Genomic DNA, 22,357 nt, shown 5'->3' with positions numbered 1-22,357 from the left:
ATATTTGTGGAGAAATATGACTGGAAGACAAAAGGGTGTTATCTAATGGAAATAAACTGGAGCAGGGGTGGGGAGGGGACTTGACAAGGCCTGTTTGTCCAGATCATTCTCTTCATCCCTGTGTCTTCAGAGATAAGGACATTCCTTTCTTCCAGGTATCCTCCAGGTAGAGGGTGGGCACCTCTGGAATGGAGGTCTTATTATGTACTTCAGTGGACGGTCAGCTAGGTTTTATGGCTTGCTTTAGGGGAGAAGGGACGAGGGGAAGTTGAGAGTGACTTTCCTGCTTCTGCTGTTTTCTCAAATGTCAAGGTGCTATATTTTGGGGTAGCTTGTCCTGAACCCCATCAGGAGATTTTGTCTTATGCTACCTTTGCAAATTTACACAGTCTACTTTATCTATCTGACATTCTAATTTCTTAACTATACAATGAAGTAAGTATGGATGGAGTGGAAAGTCCCTTCAATTCCAAATTCTAGTATTCTATGATCTACCTAAAAAACAGGTTAAATGAAATAGAATTATATATCAGACAATGAAATCCCTTTTTCACATAAAGTAACAACATTTAAGAATTTAATAGAAAATAAATAGGTATTTAAATAAAAATAAGTCTAATTGAATTTAGTTGAAACTATAATCCAAGGTAAAACAAATTTATTTTTTTATCTTTATAATGTAATATTCTATCTTTATAATATTTAATTTTTATAATGTAATATTTCTGAAGTCCTCAAAATATCTTTGGATGAGTACCATATGTTACAAATAAAAATATTTCTACCAAGAATATCCAGACCTTTGAAAGCATTTCAAAAACTAAAGGCATGCTTAATATAATTTGCTGGAGTTAGATTAATATAATGATGTACAAGTCATTTTTTAATATTCTCAGTGACCCCAAAGTTATCTGGTACTTGAATTGCCTTCAGAGACCAGCACCTAATGTTTCCTTAATTTGTTATTTCATATTTATAGGATGTATTGCTAGGAAGAGTACAGACACGGTTTACTTTGGAGTTGTAGAAATGTAATCTTGTTCTTCTCCTACTTCTTTCTTATACACAGCATAACTCAGTCTGATATTCATTGATGCTCTATTTATTAATACCTAAGTAATTTTCAAGCCCACATCATATTCCTTATCCCTCCTATTACTATAGTTATAATTTATTTTTATTAGGCATGGAGGACACTCACAACTGCTTCTTTGTTTTGTGACACAATTGATATCTCACTAAGCTTTCTATGACATAGTGCCACCCACTGTATAATGACTACTATAATATGTAATACTGTAAATCGCTATACATACATATACAGAAGTTCATAAATTTGGAAACTATATATTTATTTTTAAAAAGCCAAAATTTTCACCACATTGTTCAGTTTTTTTTTATAATCCAGTACAACTTATTTTATATTGACTTTTACATCAAGAGTCCTTTTATATTAATACTTGTAACCAGGTCATTTACTATGTATGTGTTAAATGTGTACTTTAAGTAGACCCAGAAGGATGGAGGATTATGAGTTGTATATAAATTATAAAATATAGCTCAACACTATATGGAAAATATATCATGTATGAAATTTAGAAATAAGCTCAGTCAAAACATACAAAGTATAATACTGGAGATTTTTAATAAAGCAATGGAGTAGGTAGTATTGTCTAAAGTCAGGACAGAATTTCAAAATACATACCATATGAGCCAGGTAAAGTATGGATAGAGGGTTTCTGTTTGCTTTTTGTTATTTGAAAGTTCTCAATATGTCTAATTCACATTCACTGTACCAGTATTATCTAAAAAATATACTACTCTTTTATTTCTAAAAAGAGTAATCTCTTAACGGTTCAAAGAAAGAAACAAGCATTCTCTTTCCAACTACTTCCCCTTAGTATTCTTTCCTCATTTTACTTCTCTTGTCATCATTAAAAAGTGCAGTTTCAATATTGACAATTTAGCACTGTCAAAGGTGCAGAAAAGTAATGCAGTAAATATTTGCTAAATAATTAAAATAAAGCCTAATTTTCACTCAAACCTTATGATCCCATTGAATATAATTTGAAATAACTATATTTATATTCAGTTTCCTATCACTCCTCATACATTTTTTCATACTTGCTTTCAAATTGTAAAATAGACAAGAACTATTTTTCCTTTGTAAAGTTTTTGTATATTTCCGTTTCTTTGCATTCCCTTTGCTGGCCCTGATTGAAGCTCATTTCTCCTTTTATCTCCGTTACTATACAAGTATGTTCCCTGAATGCTTTTTCTGTCTGTATTCATTACTGTAATTCCCAAACACTGTCAACTCTTCTACCATAATATCCCAAGCATATGAACTTTGTCAGGCAATTCTCAATCAGAAAACCGACAAACGTATTTTGGATAACGATATTATAGAATTAGGTCCCCTGTCTCTATTCTTATATTCAAGATGCCCATAGATTCCAACATAAATTTAAAATTCTTCCTGGGTATCCATTTATTTTTCCCTGATATGACTGTGCTCTATTAAGCATGTCCATGTGGTAAGGCCCTTTGTCAGCCACCTGACCCTGCCACTCATTATGATCACTCATCTGCTTGCTATCCTCAAGCCAAGTCCTACAGTAACTTACTAATGCCATCAGCCCTTGCTCACAGAGGAGAGCAACCGCTGATCTTTTCAGTAGCATGGGTGCTCCTCTCCTCCATGAAAACCTTATGTCGTTAAGAATGTGTCCTCCGAGCTTTCTGTAAGAATATCTTTTACTGCATTATCTAGCTGCAGATAGTATATCCATTCCAGCATGTCCAATTCACTGGGTCTTTTATTTCCTTGCTTCACCATTTCTTATTACAATTTTGGCATTTCGACTTAAATCAAAATTGATTATCACATTTCACATTCTTCTAGGCAACATCACAGTAGCAAATTCACACCACTTCCTGGTATACTGCCTAGGATATTAAATCCTGTATCCTGGGAAAAAGCTTGAGTCAACCAACTCTTTCCTTTCTGATTTTATATACTGTTATCACTGACCAAGCACCCTCAGATGCTACTCACACATTTCCCCATCTCTGCTGGTACATGCTGAGGTATGTGTCACAGTAGGGCATGAGGTGTTTCCTAGCTCCTTGGAGTAGAGTCTTTTTCTCCCTCATGAGGCCTTTCACATTCCATCTATGTTATACTACAAAATAACCCGCATTATCGGTCCAAAGGACAAGAGAGGAGGTGGCTTAAGGGACTTTTAACTTAAGGGACATTTTACTTTTAACTTGACGGGAAAAAGATTCTGCATTTATTTTCTAGCAAATGGGGAGTTCTAGCTCTTGTAGGGAAGGGTGGGTCATTTCTGCAGGCTCAAATGTTTTAGAGTCTGGGTAGTCAAAACTACGGGGACAACCACCCAGCTATCTCCATCTCATGTATCAAAATCCCAGGTTTTTCCAACCAGGGCCCTTTTGTAAAGTTCAACCATTCAGCCGGTATTATGTCTTCACCTTGATCCTCAGATTTCCTTGCTCTCCTGGCACAAGAGATGGGGATTTATTTTCCTTGCAACAAACCCCTCTGGCCTTCACTCTTGGTTTTTAATTACTTATTAATTTTCTTCCGTATTTTATTATTTCCTGTTAAGCATCAGTGCAGTTTAGCCAAAATCATCCAAAACTATTAACCTTCCAGTTACATTTTCTCTCAATAAGTTTGAAATGCTTGATATATCATACTTATTCTGCTTTTCCATCAATTGCTATTGTCCCAATTCATTAGCAATAAATGTTTTATCAACTGGGCTTCCTCCTTGTGCCAGAGGCTATTGCAGATGAGGTTCTCAGTGCCAGTTAGGTTGTGTGTAATCTTAACTCCAAAAGCTCAACTTATAACTTGCCCTGGGATCACTCCAATATCACCTGCTGCAGCTGTGCTGCCTGGAAGCAGATGCTGAGATGAGCTTGTGGTGAAGCATTGATTAGGGGTAAATATCTGTGAAAGAAAGAGGAGAAAATAGAGTTGAGCAGAGGATAAGTTGAAATTTAATACAGGCTCGACAGAGCACAGCCAACCTGGCAGGAATCTCTCCTATAAGAATTGCTCACCAACATTTTCCCATATTGAACTGAAATCACGGGGAATTTACCTTTGCCTTGTTCAGTCATCAGAAGTAGGCTCTTCCTAGGAAGAACATGTCCTCTGGACAAGTGGCTCTCTGCGCCTAGGTATACACTAAAGGAGCTGAGAGCTAAAGATATCATTCCTCTATAGCTGGGCATCATATCCTTCCTCGAAGAACCACTTAAGAGGTACATTTCCATGTCAAGCACAAGGTTAATGCAGATCCTTGAAAATGGCCAACAATTAATGTATGGGAAGAGAAACCTGGTTAGATAAGAAGAACTCCTAAGAGATTGCAGGCTCCCAGAACAAAAGGATTTTAAGAATAAGGGATTACTCAAAAGCACACAATTCTGAAACAAATTGGTCTTATCTAAACATGGTTTGGAAAGTATCAACAGTGGGGGTAGTTTTAAATTTTGAGAAATTAGTGTGAGTAATAGTTCATGAAAAGGCAATAAAGTATAGGATCCAACAAAAAGAGGGATCTGCTACATTTGAATCTGAACTCACAATTTCTCACAACACAGCCCACCTCACCCCATCTCTGCAAAGAAAAAAAAAAGCCTGTTTTGTTTTTTTTTTTCTATTTGGGTGAATAGGATCACTGTATCACTGTCCATCAAATTGCTCATACTAAATAACCCTGGGTCCTAGAATCTTCCTCTTTTTCATGTTTCTTAATGAGTCAGTGAATAATTCCTGTTTTATCTTTATTTAAATGTCACTGAATTTGTCCACTTTCCTTTATTACTAATGTCACTAGTTCAAACCTCCACTTTTCCTTACCTCCTACCCTTTTCCTGGCCTCTTTAATTAAATCCTTATAAACTTTTCTTTACTCTATAGTATAACAATTCTCAATCTTTTTGGAAATGAGTTATATGTACAGTTGACTGTATTTAAAATTAAAACTGAAAAATTTAAAAACATGTATTTGGGGGGAAGTTGGCCCACCAGGAGAACATTATTGTGCAGCATGGACAGCTAGCTGATCTACTCTCTGATCAGCACAGTCTCACTCAGTGGAAACAGTTCAGGGTGACAGAACTGCAGGAGGTGCAGTTTGCTAAAAAAAACTCAGTCCCAGGCCAGAATTGCCACAAAGCCAGGTGTACCTGACCTCACAAGACCCAGAAGTGACTAAAGTTCAACAATTAAAACCTGATCTGCATATAAAACCTTGCTCAGGGAATCAGCAGCAAAGTCATAATTTAGCACAACCACAGAGCTCAAGTGCTGATCCCCACAGGAAGTTCTCCCAATTTTGGAATTAACCAAAGGACAACAAATTAGTTCCAGTGCATAGTTTAAATGGTATTGGTAACTAACAACCCACCACAAAACTGAAAAGCAACAACAACAAAAAAACACAGACTACAGACAAAAACTGATATTAACCAGTAAATGTCTAACATCATAAAAGAACACCAGTAAAACCTAGAAGAGGTAGTAGTCTTCTCAAATGCTCAGGCATCAATGTAAAGACACAAAGATCAAGAAAGAACAGGGAAATGTGACATCAACAAAGGAAGTGCCAGCAATGGACCCAGAAGAACAACTATAGTGACCAGAACAGCATGGTACTGCCATAAAAACAGACACTCAGAACAAGGGAACAAAATAAAGAACCCAGAAATCAACCCACATACCTACAGCCAACTGATCTTTGACAAAGGCAACAAGAACATAGGTGGGGGAAAAGGCTGCCTCTTCAATGAATGGTGCTGGGAAATCTGGACACCTACCTGTAGAAGAATGAAACTAAACCTGTACCTCTCACCATATACCAAAATCAAGTCAAAATGGGTTAAAGTCTTAAATATAAGACCTGAATCTATAGACTCATAAAGATTTATAAAACTTCTAAAATAAAACATAGAGGAAACACTTCAGGAAGTAGGATTGGGCAAAGGCTTTATGAATAAGACCTCAAAACACAGGCAACAAAAGAAAAAAATAAACAAATGGGATTATATCTAACTAAAAAGCTTCTGCACAACAAAAAAAACAATTACCAGAGTGAGATGATGACAACCTTTGAAAATATATGCAAACCATGCATCTGATAATGGATTAATATCCAGAATATACAGGTAATTCAAACAACTTAACAGTAAAAAACCAAATAACCCAACTAAAAAATGGGCAAAAGAGCTGAATAGACATTTCTCATATGCAGATATACAAATGGCCAACAGACACATGAAAAATGCTCAGCGTCACTCAGCATCAGGGAAATGCAAATCAAAACCACACTGAGATATCACCTCACCCCAATTAGACTGCCTATTATAAAAAAGACAGAGAATAACAAATGCTGGCAAGGATGTGGAGAAAGGGGAACCTCCTACACTGTTGGTGGGACTGTAAATTGTTGCGGCTATTATGGAAAACAGTATGGCGGGTCCTCAAACAACCACAGATAGAACTGCCATACAATCCTGCAGTTCCACTGCTGGGTATATACTCAAAAGAATGGAAATCATCATGTCAAAGGGATACCTGCACTCCCATGTTTATCGCAGCTTTATTTACAATAGCTAAAAGTTGGAACCTACATAAATGTCCATCTAGGGATGACCGGATAAGGAAAATATGGTATGCATACATAATGAAATACTATTCTTCCATTGAAAAAAAAAAAAAAGAATGAAATTCTGCCACTTGCAGCAACATGGATAAGCTTGGAGAAAATTATGTTAAGTGAAATAAGCTAGACACAAAAATACTGCATGTCCTCACTCATAGGGAGGGACCTAAAAAAATAAACAAATAACTTTTTTAAAAAAGAAAGATACAATAACAATAATTTGTTTTACTTTCAAAAGAAGAGAACAGAACCAGTGGTGGGAAAGGGGGAGGAGGGTGTGGGCAAGAAATTGGTAAAGGGACACAAAAAATGATTACATTGTATAATGATGAATATACCAACTCTCCTGATTTGAATGTCACATATTGCACACAGGTATTGATATTCAACACTGTGCCCCACAGATATGTACCATCATTTATGTTTCAATAAAATAATTTAAAACAATAATAATAATAAACATGTATTTAAAAATTAATTTAAAATTATAATAACTTCTTCTGTTTACATAAATAACATTATTTATGAAAAATAGCTATATTTTCCAAAACACAAAAAGATAGTGAAAAGAGTGGCATTGTAGAACAATTTTGCAAATCTCTTAAAGATATAAGACTTCATAAGAGACATCTGAATTATGGTTCTTATAAGAAAAATATCTTCATTTACACAATGGGACATTATTAATTCATAGTTTTTCAAAGTAGATTTTCAAATTAAAAGAGAAAATATAGACATTAATGTGCACCAAAAGTTCTTCATGTAGAGTTCCCATTTCATCAGAGAAAATATTAAAATGACATACTCACAGGTTGAAATCTAATAAAATTAATAATTTTTACCACTTTATCAAGGATATTTTTAAGTGAAACTGGTGTTTTGCTTGTTTTTGTTTGTTCATTCTTTTGATTTCTTTTTCTGCAAGTGCATGGTAGTAAATGATACAATAATACTGTCCAGTTTGTTGGCCCTGCCCTGAGGATCTGCAGTTTTACTCATGATTACACTGTCAGTGTAAACAGTGAGAAAATAAAAAAGACAAACAATTTCTGAAAATTACTAGGAAACTAGTTTAAACACCAGGCCCCCCATGGGGTTCCATACACCGCACTTCGAGTACCACTACTATAGTAGAATGATTTTAAATATGTAAAATTTTCAGGTTTCCTTGCTTAAAGTCGTTTGTATTGCCCTTGCAAGAAAAATATCTTCATCTATGCAATGGCACATTATTAATTCATACTTTTTCAAAGTAGTTTTTCAAAGCAAAAGAGAAAATACAGACTTACCACAATGCCTGGCTAACTGTAAGCAATCCCAACTGTTCCAGATTAACTGTCATTAACTAATGTTTACAACATTGAATGGAGGAATGACAGCCAGAAGTCTGAGTGCTCTCCCTTGACTTCCGTGGCTCGGAACATCACTTTTGCTCCAACCCCTGCTTAACACTTATTCTCTTCTTGAGGATCCAATCCACTGGATTTTTCTATCTGTTGACTTTTTTCGAGTAAAAAATGTGTTATTTTTTTAATGTCTAATATTATCATACTGAGAATCAAACTTAACCAAATTTTAGATCAAGACTTAAAATAACAAAATGTTTAATTTAGACATCTACTATTTATTTTGCTAATACTTAGCTCTCAGAACTCAGAATTGTGCTATGAATTTTTAGATAAAGAAGGTATGTACAAAAACAATATCTTATCTTCAGAGTATACAGTCTGAGAAAAAAAAATGAAGCATGAACTAACAGTTATTCTAAATGCTATAGGAAACAACAGTAAGATTTGTTATATTAAAAGGATCATACTAGTCTTGTTTATGAGAATTAATTCTTTAAGAAAATGATATCAAGTAGCAATATAGGTCTTGTAAAAAAACTGAGGCACAAAGGGGTCACTTGGCAAAGGTAATTAGGTAGGGAGTATAAGAGGTAACTATCTAAATTGGTTGACTAATTGTAACTTCTCTGCTCTTTCTTCTTCTACGCTGTACTGCCAGACCAATTAATTTGACTTATTGCTCTTCTGTAATATCATTAGAATTAATAAACATTTACTTAATGTATATAGAAATACAGTATTTTTTTTTTCCGATATTGGTCTTCTGTTGTTAATACCTGTTTTAGATTAAAGCTCCATTTTTTAACTTGTTGTGGTTCTATCTGGGCAGATTCTTCGACATCTTTAACTGTACTAATACCATATTAGAATGTACAGAAAAAGCTGATTTTTAATAAAATCATTTTACTATTTTAAATAGACTGCCATAATTTTAATTTGCTTTTATATAATCAAATCTCTGCAAAGGTGATATCAAATATGATGATTAAACAAACAAAAGTACTTTTTTATGAGCACATAATATTAGAATAGTACAGCAAATGATTTAAGAAAATTAAACTCAGTTTAATTAGTATTTTCTTCCAAATAACAGTAACATAAAATCAGATAAAATATATATAACTATATTGCATTAAAGTCATTTTAAAGCCATCTGTGCAATGCCTTCTAACTGACATGTTCTTATAATAAAACCAAGGAAAACCATTATTATCAGAAAAATTATTTACCCACAAGTTCTTAGAACATCTCCTCTCTTTTTCCCAATCCACTAGTGTATTTTGTCTGGATTAAAAGAAAAATTAAAATCATTAAAAGTAATAGAAGGTTTCTACATTGTGAAACAAAACAGCAATATTACTTTTACTCTCTCAGCATTTTATCTGATTATTGTAGGTAATTGAGAATGATAATCAACTTACTCTGAAATATGTGGTGATTAAAATTTATAACAGTAAGAAATCATTCTGAGAGTTGGTAAAAAAAATAAAATCCACATATAAATTTAGATGATCAGGAAAATAAATCAAGGAATTGTGAAAAGGATATCATTAAATAATCTGGAAAACTCCAAAACTGCAATGATGATATCATGAGTATAGTATCAATAAGACAGAAATAGACATAATTTTAATTTGCAAATCAGAAACCTAATTTATCAACGTTTACCTTGTTTAGAGAAAAATTATGTGGAAAAAAAAAAATCAACCTAATGGAAAAGTGAAAGTATTTGTTAATATTGGTCCAAAAACTCTCCACAAATTGGAATTCTTCTACCCATGTGGCAGATATGTCCAAAACATGAATCATGTAAATCATATAACAACACCCAACTGGCTTTGGCACATGGACATTTCTTTTGATTATTATGCTGGCTAACTCTAAGCTTGCCTCTTAGAAGAATATGTATAGATCTGCCAATCAAAGAAATTGATTCTCTCAATAGCATATTTCCTTTTTAAAAAATATATATTTATACTGATATGTTTGACTCAAGTTTGTAAGAAGACCTCAAAGACCCATTGTTTCATATGGAAAAATTCAGCTTCTGAGACCGCAGGTTTGTTGTAAAATCACATGACTGAGTTAAGTTTATGATGGGACTGCAGTGCTACAGGAGTTTTTAAAGGGAGTCAGCCGTGTTTACGTGATAACATATCTCATAACTTCTCCCAAATGCAGTTTTTATTATAACTGAACAAAGATATTAGCCTTCATGATCAGCTTAGCATAAGCACAGCCATGTTGACTACCCCCTTTACTGTGTCCCCCTACCCCCGCCCTTTCCCTCAAGGTCGGTGCTTTCCCAGAAGAACATCTTGTACAAAACAGGAAGACCATGAAGCCGTTAGAGAATTCTGAGTGCTCAGGATAGTTGCCCAACCCCCTCCCAGACAAACCCTATAAAGCCTCTGCTAATCTGTACAAGGGCAGAATACTGACCTTTCAGTTTCCCCTCCAGATTCTCTGGAGTAAACTCCCTTGCTTGATAATGTTTGACTTGGAGTCTTTTATTCTGTTTGTCTTGCTGATGTAACAGATAAATAGCAAAATACTAGAGAGAACTTAAATCTAATACCTAGAATTTTGCATATACAAATGAATGGAAGTCTGATAATGAAACTGGCAGAAATAAACCTGTTTTGAGTGTCTAAGTTGTACCAGGGTATTTTATTCATTATTTTATCAACCCCTCAAAACTGTCCTAGGACATTTGGCATTATATCTTAACCTCATTTTACAGAAAAGAAAACTGAGATATAAGAACTGAAGGAATTTTACCAAATCACCCAAAAAGTGAGTAGGAGATTAATAGATCATCAATCTCCTTGGCTATCTGGTCCCAAAAACCCATGCCATTCAACAGCACTAGGATTTTCTCATAATTAATTCCTAAGATTATTATATTAATACCAACTAGTCCTAAAACTGGAAATACAAAAGTTAACAGTCCTACAAAGTCAACTTAGTGTCCTAAACTCATTGTGATACATATTCAAGATTTGCTCACTTGATTCAGGAGGAGGGTTTCAAAGTGTTACCATTTAATTATTGAGTCATATATGCAACCCTTCCAGACATTTCTTCTGACTATTAAAATTAAGTGTTCCTAAGATCTTGGTACTCTAGAAATATCAATTCACCTATAGAACAGATGACAAGAAACTGTCTAAATGAATAGACAAAGGAGAGTATTGGGGGAGGTAAGTAATTAATGTTAATTTGGATTATAACATTCATGCAATATGGGTTAGATAGATGAGAACTAATGAAGCAGTGAAAGAAATGAGTCAAATAAACAGGAACTTCAATATCTAAGTTGCCCAGATTTGAGAAGATAGATTTTTTATTTTTGACATTCAGATCAGATAATCATCAAAGAAGTCAGGAGTCAACTGGCAACTTATTATTATTACACAAGAAAGACTGACTATTGATGACACTACGCCAGTGTTTCACATTACACCTTTTTCTCCACCAGTGGAAACCACTGGATACATGTGGACTACACAAATTGAAACCACATTGTAAAGCAGAGAAAGAGATTTATGGAACATCTCTATATTTTGCTTATACAAAGCAAGGAAAAAACGGAAAGTAGAAACTGAAGTATTAGTTTGAAATACTAATATTCACACATCATTTAAACTATGGTGTGGGTACGATATGTTAAATAATGATCCCTCAATATGTGCACATCTTTATCTCCAGAACTCGTGATTGTTACTTTATATGGCAAAGTACTTGCAGATGTGATTAAATTAAGAACCTTGAAATGGGGAGATTATCCTCAATTATCTGGGTGGGCCCTAAATGTAATCACAAGGGTCCTTATACAAAGGTCAAAAGAATGAGGTTAAAGGGAAAAGCAGAAGATATGACAATGATTCAAGAAGCTGGAATGCTGTGAGGAAGCAGGCATGAGCCATGAAATGCAGGCAATCTCCAGAAGCTTTAAAAGGCAAAGCAATGGATTCATTCCTATACTTTTCAGAAAGAACCAGCCCTGCAGACACCTTGACTTTAGCTCATTGAAACTAAACACCTTGACTTTAGCCCAATGAAAGACATTTCAGACTTCTGGCCTCAATCACTGTAAGAGAATAAATTTGTGTTGTCTTGAGCCATGAAGTTTCTGACAATTTGTTACACCAGATTAGAAAAACTAATGCATGTGGAACGATAGATTCAGACATAAGAATGAGAACTTTTTTTTTTTTTTTTGGTTTTTATTTCCTAGAATGGAATTAGGAATTGCATGATGCAAAGCAAGGAAGTGAGACAATTCTATATTATGGATTTTCCTGGAACAATTTAAGCGTTTAGTAGGTGGCAGGTGAATAAGATTTTCTGGGGCGAAACAGCATTCCATAAGAGCATTCCATTGCTCTGTGATGTGATGGTGAGGAAGCCAAGCAGACTTCAAGCCAGTGTCACAAGGAAGGAAAGTGAAAGAACTTGATATAAAAAAAGAAGTAAAGCAGAAGGCACCAGATACCATTATAATTTTTAAAATATATCAGGCTCATGGTACATGAAGGTGAAACAGAGTAACGCTAGGCCTGTGAACCAAACCGACTCCATTTTCCCTGCAGAGGACACTTTTTTACTTTTCCACTCCTCAGTCATGAGACCCCTCGGGGAAAATGATTACCCCATGAGATGCCCTGAAAAAATAGACTGAGATAAGAGAGGAAACAGATTTTGGGCCGACCCCGTGGCTCACTCGGGAGAGTGTGGTGCTGGGAGCGCAGTGGTGTTGGTAGTGCCAAGGCCGCAGGTTCGGATCCTATATAGGGATGGCCCGTGCGCTCACTGGCTGAGCGCAGTGCGGGCGACACCACACCAAGGGTTACGATCCCCTTACCGGTCACACACACACACACACACACACACACACACACACACACACACACACACACACACACACGCACGCGCACGCGCACGCGCGCGCGCGAGGAAACAGATTTTTACTTAGTTGCAAAACCCCTCCCCAAGGCTTGTTTACTATAATTGTAAAAGTTACAGATTAACCTTAAGACCCCTTTAGGAATTCCCACCTGTGCACAAAGAATCAAGGTGACTGCTAAAATGCCCCCCCTGGGGTGACAATGATAAATACACTGCCTACTGAGCATGAACCCATGAAGCAACCAGGAAGAACAGAACGGACCACCTCCAGTGCCATAGGCCTATTCCCCTTAACTCCTTTTCCTATAAAAGACCCTAAACAGCTCCCCTCAAGGGGCTAGCTTTACTGTTGCTACGCGCCTTATGCATAAGTCTATCTCTTCTTTATTTATTTATTTTTTTAATTTAATTTTATTTTGTCGATATACCATGTGGTTGATTATTGTGGCCCATTACCGAAACCTCCCTCCTTCATCCCTCTCCCCCCTCCCTCCAAATACCCTCCTTGTGTTCACTTGTCGTATCAAATTCAAGGAATTCTAATTGTTGTGTCTTCTTCATTCCTGCTCCCGGGTTATTCATGTATTTATTTATTTATTTTTAGCTCCCACAAATAAGTGAGAACATGTCATATTTCTCTTTCTGTGCCTGACTTGTTTCACTTAACATAATTCTCTCTAGGTCTATCCATGTTGTTGCAAATGGCAGTATTTCATTCTTTTTTATAACAGAGCAGCAGATCACTGTGTAGATAGAAAACATTTTCCATATCCACTCATCTGATGATGGACATTTGGGCAGGTTCCAACTCTTAGCTATTGGAAGACTGCTGTGATGAACATGGGGGAACAGGTATACCTTCGACTTGATGATTTCCATCCCTCTGGGTATATTCCCAGCAGTGGGATAGCTGGGTCATATGGTAGATCTATCTGCAATTGTTTGAGGAACCTCCATACCATTTTCCATAGAGGCTGCACCATTTTGCAGTCCCACCAACAATGGATGAGAGTTTCTTTTTCTCCGCAACCTTGCCAGCTTTTATTATTCAGTCTTTTGGATATTAGCCATCCTAACTGGGGTGAGATGGTATTTCAGTATGGTTTTGATTTTCATTTCCAAAATGCTGAGTTATGTTGAGCATTTTTTCATGTGTCTGATGGCTAGTCATATATCTTCCTTTAAGAAATGCCTATTTAGTTCCTTTGCCAGGTTTTTAATTGGGTTACTTGTTTTTTTGTTGTAAAGTTGTTTCAGTTCCTTGTATATTCTGGATATTAATCTTTTGTCAGATGTATATTTTGCAAATATTTTCTGCCACAATTTTGGTTGTCTATTAACTCTGTTGATTGTTTCTTTTACTGTGCATAAGCTTTTTAGTTTGATATAATCCCATTTGTTTATTTTTCCTTTGGTTGCCCATGCTTTTGGGGTCGTGTTCATGAAGTCTGTGTCCAGCCCTACTTCCTGAAGTGTTTCTCCTATTTTCTTTAAGAAGTTTTATTGTTTCAGGATATATATTTAATTCTTTAATCCATTTTGAGTTCATTTTAGTATATGGTGAGAAGTATGGGTCTAGTTTCATTCTCCTGAATATGGATATCCAGTTATCCCAGAACCATTTGCTGAAGAGGCAATCTCTTCCCTAGTGCATACTCTTGGTGCCTTTGTCAAAGATCAGATGGATGTAGGTGTGTGGGTTGATTTCTGGATGCTCTATTCTATTCCATTGATCAGTGTGTCTGTTTGTAATGCCAGCACCATGCTGTTTTGGTTATTATAGCTTTGTAGTATAGTTTAAAGTCAGGTACTTTTATGCTTGCAGATTTATTTCTTTTGCTCAGAAATGCTTTGGCTATGCGTGGTTATTCCATATAAATGTCTGGATAGTTTTTTTCATTTCTAAGAAAAATGTCATTGGAATTTTGATGGGGATTGCATTGAATTTATATATCACTTTGGGTGGTATGGACATTTTCACAATGTTGATTCTTCCAATCCGAGAGGATGAGATATCTTTCCATCTTCTTGTGTCCTCTTTAATTTCTCTCAGCAGTAGTTTGTAGTTCTCATTATAGAGATTTTTCAGAACCTTGGTTAACTCTATTCCTAAGTCTTTTACTTTTTTTTTGGTGGTGGTTATTTTAAATGGTCAGGCTTTCTTGATTTCTCTTTCTGCATGTTCACATTTGCATAATAGAAATGATACTGATTTTTGGGTGTTGATTTTAGAGCCTGCTCCTTTGCTGAAATCATTTATCAACTCCAAGATTTTTTTTGTAGAGGCTTTAGGCTGTTTGATATATAGGATCATCTCATCTGCAAACAGGGACAGTTTGACTTCATCTTTTCAAATCTGGATGCCCTTTATTTCCTTCTCTTCTCCGATTGCTCTGGCTAGTACTTCCACCACTATGCTGAATAGGAGAGGTGAGAGTGGGCATCCTTGTCTAGTTCCTGTTCTTAAAGGAAAAGCTTTTAGCTTTTCCCCATTCAGGATGATATTGGCAGTGGGTTTATCATACATGGCTTTAATTATGTTGAGATACTTTCCATCTATACCTAACTTGTAGAGAGTCTTTCATGACCGAGTGTTGAATTTTATCAAATGCTTTTTCAGCATCTATAGAGATGATCCTATGGTCCTTGTGTTTGATTTTATTGATATGGTGTATCACATTTATTGATTTGCATATGTTGAACCAAACTTGCATCCCTGGGATGAATCCCACTTGATCATGGTGCATAATTTTGCGTATGTCTTGCTATATACTGTTAGCTGGTATTTTATTGAGTTTTTGCATCTATATTCATCAAGGATATCAGCCTGTAGTTTTCTTTTTTAGTTGTATCTTTACCTGGTTTTGGTATCAGGGTGATGTTTGCTTCATAGAATGCGTCTGGGAGAATTGCCTCTGTTTCAATCTTTTGGAATAGTTTGTTGAGAATTGGTGTCATTCCTCTTTGAATGTTTCATAGAATTCTGCTGTGAATACTGGGCTTCTCTTGGTTGGGAGCCTTCTTTTTTTTTTTTTTAATTTTTGTGACCGGTAAGGGGATCGCAACCCTTGGTGTGGTGTCGCCCGCACTGCGCTCAGCCAGTGAGCACAACGGCCATCCATATATAGGATCCGAACCCGTGGTGGGAGCGCCTCTGCATTCCCGCCCCACACTCTCCCTAGTGCGCCACAGGGTCGGCCCTGTTGGGAGCCTTCTGATAACAACTTCAGATCTCTTTTATTGTTATTGGTCTGTTCAGATTTTCTACATCTTCTTGGCTCAGTTCTGGTAGTTTGTGTGTCCAGAAATTTATCCATTGCCTCCAGATTTTCAAATTTGTTGGCATATAGTTGCTTATAGTAGTCTCAAATGATTCCTCATATTTCAGAAGTATTTGTTGTAATATCACCTTTTTCACTTCCAACTTTTGTTATGTGGGTCTTCTCTCTTTTTTTTTAGTTAGCCATGCTAGTGGTTTGTAGATTTTACTTATCTTTTCAAAAATCCAACTTTTTGATTAATTGATCTTTTGTATCATTTTTGGGGTTTTAATTTCATTAAATTCTGCTCTGATCTTAATTTCTTTCCATGTGCTAAAGTTGGGTTTGGATTGTTCTTGTTTTTCTATTTCTTTAAGGTGAGGTATTAGGTTGTTCACTTGCCATTTTTCCATTCTTCTGAAGTAAGCATTTAATGTGATAAATTTCCCCCTTAGTACTGCTTTTGCAGTGTCCCACAGGTTTTTGTATGATGTATCATTGTTATCATTAGTTTCAGTGAATGTTTTGATTTCCTGTTTGATTTCTTCTTGGACCCATATGTCATTAAGTAGAATGCTGTTTAATTTCCATGTGTTTGTATAGTTTCCAGAATTTCATTTGTTATTGATCTCTAATTTTAATCCATCATGTTCTGAAAAAATACAAGGGATAATTCCAATTTTTTGAATTTGTTGAGACTTGATTTGCGACCTAACATGTGATCTATCCTGGAGAATGATCCATGTGCTGATGAGAAGAATGAATATTCTGAGGTTTTTGGATGGAATGTTCTGTAGATATCTGCCAAGTCCAATTGGTCTAGAGTGTTGTTTAGATATTGTGTTTCTCTGCTGATTCTTTGCCTAGATGATCTGTCTAATATTGATAGTGGGGTGTTCAGGTCCCTTGCTATTATGGTATTAGTGTCTATTTCCTTCTTTAGGTCTAATAGAGTTTGCTTTATAAATCTGGCTGCTCCAACATTGGGTGCATGTATATTTATGATTGTTATGTCTTCTTGATTGATGAATCCTTTTATCATTATGTGGTGTCCCTCATTATCTCTTTTTATAGTTTTTAGTTTAAAGTCTATTTTATCAGATATAAGAATAGCTACTCCAGCTCATTTCTCATTTCTGTTTGCATGGTAAATCTTTTTCCATCCTTTCACTCCTTTTTAATTCAGTCAGCCAGTCTGTGTCTTTTGATTGGGGAATTTAATCCTTTTACATTAAGAGTTGTTATTGAAAATTGTTGATTTACTCCTAGCATTTTATTTATTTTTGGTTGGATGTCTTAAGTGTCTTTCATTCCTTTCTTTCTGATTTATTGTTTGTCTTCTGTATTTGTTGGTTCCTTGGGTTGTACATAAACTTTTTTTTCTCTTCATTGTTGGCATTTTTATTTTACTAGTGGGTTTTGATTTCTCTTGAGTTTTTATTGCAGCAGTAGTTATTTTTCAGGTACCAAACCCAGTATTCCCTTGAGAATTTCTTGTAAGGGTTGTTGTGTGTTAGTGAACTCTTGTAGTTTTTGTTTGTCTAAGAAGTATACTATTTGTCCATCATTTCAGAAGGATAGCCTTGTGGGGTAGAGTATTCTTGGCTGGCAATCTCTGTCTTTTAGTATTTTGAATATATCATCCTATTCCCTTCTGGCTTTAGGGTTTCTGATGAAAAGTCTGATGTTGGTCTGATTAGGGCTCCCTTATAGGTGATTTCACACTTTTCTCTTGAAGCTTTTAAGATTCTCTCTTTGTCTTGAGTTTTGCCAGTTTGACTAATATGTCTTGGAGAAGACCTTTCTGGGTTCAATACAGTTGGGGATCTTGGAGCTTCCTGAATCTGAAGATTTGTGTCTTTTCCTATACCTGGGAAGTTTTCTGCCATTATATTGTGAAATCTCCTTTTTTCTCCTCTTCTGGAATTCTCATGACTCGGATATTTGAATGCTTAAGGTTGTGTGATATCTCTCTTAGATTTCTTTAATGTTTTAAATTCTTTTTTCTTTTTCTTTTTGTCTGCCTGTGTTATTTCAAGCAGCCCATCTTCAAGGTCAGAAGTTCTCTCTTCTGTTTCTGCAATCCTGCTGGTTAAACTCTCAATTGTGTATTTTATTTCATTGATTGAATTCTTCAGCTTGGCTAGCTCTGCTACATTCTTTTTCAGGGCATTGATTTCCTTGTACATTTCTTCTTTCAGGTCCTGTGTACTTTTCCTCATTTCATCGTGTTGTCTAACTGAGTTTTCTTGTATCTCTTTTAGTTTCCTTAGAAGTATCACTAGAAATTCCTTGTCGGACATTTCAAGGGCTTCTTTTTCTGTGGGATGTAGAGCTTGAGAGTTATTACCCTTTGATTTTTCATATTTCTGGTATCTTTCTTGATTTTTCATATTTCTGGTATCTTTCCTTTGATGTTTAGTCATTGTGGCAGTGGATTTCAGGGTCCACTGGTTTGACAGTATTGTCTGGCCTAGGATGCTGCTGGGGCTGCCAGTTTGGCATGGCTGCCTCAGTGTCTGCTTAGTTGCCCACTAGTGCCTCAGGTGCATGGTCTCCTTGGGTCTTGCACCTCTCAGGGGAGGCACCTCTCTTGTCAGCATGCTCTCGGCTGGGCTGGTGATGAAGCTGGGTAGTGGCAGTGAGGCCTACCTGCTGCATTGTGCACTGGCACCGCAGGGTGCGTCGTCTCCATGGATCTCCTGCCTCTCCAGTGGGTTCCTCTCTGATTGGCATGCACTGGCTGGGCTGGGGATGGTGTCAGGCAGCAACCGTGAGGCCTACCTGTTCGGTCATGTGCTGGCACTGCAGGGCACATTGTCTCTGTGGATCTTGGGCTTCTCCAGTGGGTGCCTCTCCAATCAGTGCACACTCCCAAATTGTATACCCAGGTATATCCTATAAATATCTGCAATGCTTCTTCCGTCCAATAGGAGCTGACAAGGATTGTCAGGTTTTGCTATGAACTTCTTTTATGTTAGATTTGATATTGACTCATCTCTCTGTTTGGAGGCTGAGAGGTCCAGTGTTGAGGAGTGCATCTGGTGAGGTCTTTCTTCTTGATGGGAACTTTCTGCAGAATACTGATATAGCACTGGGAATCACATAGCTAGAAGGCTGAGCAAGAACTTATCTATCTCCTCTTTTAATAAAGCCTTACTTGCTTTACTATTGGGTACACTGTTTATTTCTATGACTTTGGAATCTGAGAGCCTAATTTAATCACTGGCAAAAATTGGAAAGTTCTGGACACCAGAAAAGACTCTAGCTTCAAGAAGAAAGTGGCCACTGGGACTATTATGTTCCCATGTCTCTGCTGCTAGTAGATCACTCTCCTGGAGTCCCTACCCTAAATTCTGACAAGGCAATGCTTTATTCTCTTTATCTTTCTCTTATTTTCTGAGCTCTTTTCTGTTTGGTTGGATCGTATCCATGTCTGTATAGGTGCACCCTGGAGCGCTCCTGGCTATGCTTTTATTTTCTGATATAAATCTTCTTTATGCTGAAAACAGTGGGGAGAACTGCTTTTATCAATTACTGTTAATGGAATAGGTTGGCCCTGCCAATTAGTCCTGGGCTAAACTGGACCCCACTGCTCCTCTTTTCTCTTTGTTTGTTTGCTCTGTTAGACATTTAGTTGAATACCGGTAATCTGAATAAACCTTCCAATCCTTGCATCAACTTTTGGACTTTCAGGTCATTTGTTTAAGGCAAGAGGGAAAGCCAAGCCTGACCTGTCAGTAACAAAGGGTTACCGCATCCTTCTGAGAAAGGATGAAGAACATTAATGAGAATATTCAGAAAGTGTTTTGTGGAAGGAAATAATACATAGGCTTCAGGGAAATTTGAGTCATGGTACAGTGTGATTCCTATTAAGGGAATATGGAAGATTACTTTACTTAAATCCTATGGAGACAATCAGCTCTCTACTGTGAATGTGCATTAAAGAGTTAAATCTACTGGATTTTATTAAAACTGCTAATTACTACTACGTACATAATGATTTAAGTGGGTTGGCTGACACAGTCAGAAGAGAGCAAAGAGACAGGTTTCGGGAAATTAAAGACTTACTAAGAAACTTGAGGAGCTAGTGATAGGGAAGATATTTCCCTTTCTTCTTGGGTAGAAAAATATATCTAAGAGATTTGGCTGAGTTTTAATATAAAGTTGGTGAGTATCACTTGCATTTCTGTAAAATGTTTTTAAATGTAGTTGAAGAACAGTTATTGAGGACAGGGAAGAGGATATTTGCTTAGAGGGAAACTTAAGGATAATCTTTTAGTGAAAGTTTAAGAGAAATAAGAGCTAATAAGCACCCAGTCAATGCCAAGCTCTGCTCCATTTTCTTGGCACTATTCACTAGACCTCTATGATATGACAATGGAGAGAGTGACCTACAATGAATATAGTGGGTCAAGAGCCTCTGAAAATCCTCTCCTCCATAAAAGCATGGAGAACACTGGTAAAAATAGTCAGAATCAACTTTTTTAGAACTCTGCAAAAAACCAAAGGCTTCCAGCACTTGCAAATTGTTTCTTTAAGAAATATAACTTAATCTCAATACTAACAGCAAGGTTTGTGGTATTTTAACTCATGCTCCCTCCAAAAGTCTATAGTAGCTTTGAAAGACAAAAGCCATAATTTCCTTGAAAATCAAGATCCTGAAAGCCACTGGAGGGGACAAAAAGGTTTGGAGATCCTTCAAAGCCAATTCACCCCAATTGTCATTTATTGACCTTTCTGTAATTCATGAAATTGTCTTCATCAGACCTGGCTGGAAGCTCACCCACAGAAAAGATTCTTTTCTCATCAGGACATTTGCCAAAAATAAACGGAAGCAACTGTTTGACAGTGAAGCTCCCTGAGATGGTAAATAACATTTGGGGCAAATAATGGGTTAAATAAAAGATTAAAAGGAAAAGCTGGGGAATGAGATGGTCTTAGGAGGCTTTGAAAATTTTGCGACATGGTCCCTGAAGTCTGGACGGATATATGCATTCATAAGGCTGTTTGTATGACCAGAGGTGAGCACATGCACAAGCAAGTCCTGAGAAGGCCCTAAGCTCTCACCTCTTACTAACTTTTAGTCTCTGTGCAAGCAAGAAGTGAAGGCTAATACAAAATTGTAAACTGTCTACCAGATCATTTAAAGCATTCCCAAGATATACACACACACAATCCTTTGGCAAACAGTTGGAAATTTATTGGTTCCAGAGATTTAAGGAAATCTCTATCTGAGTATTAGCTGACCCATGGGCTAACCAAACAAAAACTTCAAGGCTGCACATGAATGACAAAGAATACAGACTTTATAGAATTAGTTCAAAAAAGCCACAAAACAAACAAACAAACAAACAACAAACAGTAAAAATAACTGAGGCAGGGACATGATTTTTAGATTGCTACATTAAATTACTTAAAATGTTTCGTTTTCAACAAAAACATCAAAAAACAATGACACATGCAAAGAAACCAGAATGTATGACACAATAAAAAGAAAACAAGCAACCAAAAGAAATTATTTTTGCTAAGCAAAGCATGGAGGGATAAATACTGCCTGCACTCACTCATAAGTGGGAGCTAAGAGAGAAAGAAGGAACAAAAGAAAGACCACAGTAGTGCATTGGACTTGCAGAGGGAAAGAACATACCTAGGGATACAAAGTGGAGTTGGGGAAAGGGGGATGAGGAGGGAGGTCAGGGATAATTGGGTGGGAGTCACAGGGTATATCACAATTTGTGGTAATGGACATGCTGCCAGTATGGATCTGGCCATCACATCTTGGGCATAAGTGGTGACAATCAGCTTTGTACTCAATGAATATTCATAACCAATATAAATAAATAAATAAGTAAATAGAACCATATTTTCTTTTCCAAAGACAAAAAAAAAAAAAGAAATTGTCACTGATTAAGCACAGATATTTTACTTACTAGAAAAAGTCTTTAAGTCAACTATTTTAAATATATTCAAAGAATTAAAGAACAACATGTCTAAAGAACTAAGAGAAAGTAAGAGAATGTTATATACCCAAATAAAAAATTTATATAAAGACGTAAAAATTATAAATAAAATTATTGTTATACTTCTCTCTGTGTAAGGGAGACACAGAAAAGTATCACTCAAAGCACCA

The sequence above is a fragment of the Cynocephalus volans genome, chromosome 3 (genome assembly GCF_027409185.1).
Source record: "Cynocephalus volans isolate mCynVol1 chromosome 3, mCynVol1.pri, whole genome shotgun sequence".
In the NCBI taxonomy this organism is placed as follows: domain Eukaryota; kingdom Metazoa; phylum Chordata; class Mammalia; order Dermoptera; family Cynocephalidae; genus Cynocephalus; species Cynocephalus volans.
Note: the sequence above shows the minus strand (reverse complement) of the source record.